This window comes from Montipora capricornis, chromosome 5, assembly GCF_036669925.1.
Source record: "Montipora capricornis isolate CH-2021 chromosome 5, ASM3666992v2, whole genome shotgun sequence".
Classification (NCBI taxonomy): Eukaryota; Metazoa; Cnidaria; class Anthozoa; order Scleractinia; family Acroporidae; genus Montipora; species Montipora capricornis.
The window spans coordinates 22,826,782-22,829,281 of NC_090887.1; the positions used below are offsets into that span (position 1 = coordinate 22,826,782).

A 2,500-nucleotide genomic window follows, 5' to 3' on the forward strand; every position below is an offset into this window, starting at 1 on the left:
AGATGTTATAATGTTCAGACATACGTAGGCTCATCACAAAAACATTCTTTGCCTTTTTGCACACTTCTAAACGCTGGAATTGATCCAAACTTTCCACAAAAAAAGGTTTTTTTTTCCTTTTTTGGCTTTATTCAGAGAGAAATTTCACTTTCTGGCAAAAAAAAAAAGCTTAGCAACGTTTAGCGCAATCATTTACCACATAAGGTCAAACTAAGGGAGGGTTCGATTGACGCTATTCCGGAATAAGAATATGTGGAGTGATGATTAAAACGGTACATTTGGCGCGTTTTGAAGCAGCAAGGATAATAAAAATATGTTTAAAATAGCATTTTAGCCGATGTTTGACAATTTTAACGTAAATCTCCGTAAAAACAAAGGATTTCTAACTTATATTCCGAGTATTCTTATTCCGGAATACGGTGAATCGAACGCACCCTAAGGTATATGAGCTGATAACCGAGATTGAGTGAACCAATCAGAGCACGAGAATTGCATTATCCGAGGTTGAGAATTTAATAAGGTCTGTTAGTACAATTTTCAGCGGTGAATATAAGAATTTAATGTTACATTCACCGGGTAGCGCAGTGAATGTAACACTCAATTCTTATATTTACCGCTGAAAATTCTACTAATTAACAATTATTCAAGACGTAGTCTCGGTAAATATTCACCAATATTTGCTTCGCCTTCGGCGAATAATTGTTAATTAATATACATCAGACTCACTATGAAAAATCTGTTTGGTCGAGAGCATTCAATCAATTCACAATAGCTTGTGAACTTGACATGATAAATGCAATATATCATGTCAAGTTCAACGTCTGCCTGTTTACTAAGCCCCTTGGAGTGTTCTCCTCAGAAACAAAATGGCTGAACGCTTCGCTTCTGTTTCTGAGGATGAATTATGTGAAAAATGTATAATAAAACAATTATTGAATTCGGTTTTCGCATGATATCACGAATTATCAAAACCTCGTATCAAAACCGAGGTCTGTGTTATCTTCTGTGTTATCGGCCGTTTATTGTTATTTAACACATTGTGACGATGTCCAAATATGGTCATAGCGCGCTCAATATTTTTCGTCAATACTCAGCGTATATCCTGCGATACACATAATTTTGTGTGTCGCGGAGAAAAATGGCAGTTTTCCCAATGAACGTAAAAAATTGTGCTTTGTCATCCTGCTCAATCTTGCCGAATATCGCCTGATTTTGGGTCGGTACATCCCCTGATTTTAGCCAACTCGGCCTAAGACCTCGTCGGCTAAGTATCAGGCGATACTCCGCGCGATTTCGTAAGATAATTGTTAGTACAGAATTACTACTAAGATAATGTACATGTTTGTGTGCGAGCAAACATCAACAAGAAGTGATTGGAATGGCTTGTTCGGTGTTTACGTCATGATGCCGGATGTGACACTGTCCTCTCAATGAATAGCTAAATAAGCTGTGATTTCATATTTAAAAGATGCATGAGGAAGACATTACGCACCTCAAAGAACGACCTCAAAAATCTGTGACGTCCAGTGCAGGAAAATCGATGAATAACGCACAATCAGTATAAACTGCAGGTCAAAGTGAAAGGAATGATGTTTTGTGGGAATGGTATGACTTATGAAGATGCTCTCATTGTCACGCAAATGCTTCATGATCGCCCAATGAATCGTAATTATAAATGCCTGACGTCACGTTTCCATGACGCTTAATCGGGGGATTGCTTTGCTGATTATTTCAAACAATCGAGGTGCGAAGGACTCGTAAGGGAATTGACTGTAGTTGTCTGAGAAAGCTTCAACTCCTTTCCGTTTATTTACAAGCACACACAGCACATTGCTGTGTATATCGAGGTCACAGTCACAGTCCATTCAACTGTGACAGTTAATGTCTGCAAACATTCCGTGGTAACCAGACGTCGAATTGATGTCGAGGGTTAAAGACATTTGCAAATCAAGTATGGACATCAGTTTTTCATGGCTTAACTCTAAGCTTCTGCTGATTAACAAATTTTGATAAAGTCGAACAAGTTCAGTTTGAAATTTTGAAGCCCAATTCGTTGACAACACGATGCACTCCGCTGCGTATTCGTATATAAACAAGATGAAGTGTAAACGACGACCTCAGCGATTCCTAAAAGCAAGGGGCTTCCCGAAATGCAATAGCAAGCGATTATTCATCAGATGAGTCTCATAAGCTAGGTTGCCTTATTCCACCAAGTTATAGTTATGATCTCTGAAAGGAGAACTGTCAAAGTTAATGTCAATTTAAAACGGGGAGGGGAAAGGACAATTTTATTGAATGAAGGTTTTTGTTTTTTGCAAACCCTAAATTTCATTCTATCAATCTCATTACTCATATTCTGATTTAATTTCCATACATTCAATCACCATGACCACAATATGTGGAATTAAATTTTCTTACTTGTGGTACACTTGGGCTCCTGCAAGGGGTGGGAGGGTTCACATTTCCCCCCACCCCCCACTCCCATAGGGGCTGGAGAGAA

At 38.5% G+C, this 2,500-nt stretch overlaps 1 protein-coding gene across 3 annotated transcripts in view; it reads right to left on the minus strand.

Moving 5' to 3' along the window:
• LOC138049956 (uncharacterized) overlaps positions 1-2,500 on the minus strand; it is a 16,664-nt gene that overhangs the window by 13,700 nt on the left and 464 nt on the right. For all 3 annotated transcript variants that reach the window (XM_068896440.1, XM_068896439.1, XM_068896437.1), the window contains exon 1: positions 1,493-2,500. This exon is cut by the window's right edge. The gene's annotated coding sequence lies outside the window, so the exon portion shown is untranslated. The remainder of the gene's footprint in view (positions 1-1,492) is intronic.